Here is a 617-nt window from a genome sequence, read left to right as displayed (position 1 = left end):
AGCTGCTGGGCCCCTGGAGAGGCAGCCAGGCTGATTGTAATGCACAAAAATGACAATGGCATGAAGCTGGTTGTCACTACCTATGAGTTGGGGGTCAAGAAGTCCAGGGATAGAGTGAACATTCCAGGTAAGGGTCCCCCTGCTGGCACTGGCAGGTCTGCATGTCACCACCATTGCAGTATGGTGACTCCAGCGTAGGTTTCTTACGCTTCCTTGGGGACACTTTTTCTTTCCTCTCAGTGAAATATAATGGTATAGTGTCCCGACCAAGGTTTTGCTGTTTGTTGTTTTACATATTGTTTGAGTGAGTGAGCACTTGCTAGGTGTCGGGCCCTCAGTGTGCCCCTGGGATTCAGATGTGAAATGCTGATCCCCTCCAGTCTCTGCTCCCCTGCTGCTCTTCCTGCTTCCATTCATTCCTGCCCCTCTTCTGACTATGTCAGGGGCTCTGTTCTCAGTACCAACTGCGTACAAAGATGAATAAAAGCCATAGCTAGCTCATCCCCAAGGAGCTCCTAGTCCAGCAGGAAAGTAAGACCCACAGTCCTCTCCACTGTATCTCCTTCTCTGTTTCCCAAACCCCACATCACTCTGACAGGCCTTCCCGATGGGCCTTA

This window comes from Propithecus coquereli, unplaced genomic scaffold (assembly GCF_000956105.1).
Source record: "Propithecus coquereli isolate 6110/MARCELLA unplaced genomic scaffold, Pcoq_1.0 Scaffold1159, whole genome shotgun sequence".
Classification (NCBI taxonomy): domain Eukaryota; kingdom Metazoa; phylum Chordata; class Mammalia; order Primates; family Indriidae; genus Propithecus; species Propithecus coquereli.
Note: the sequence above shows the minus strand (reverse complement) of the source record.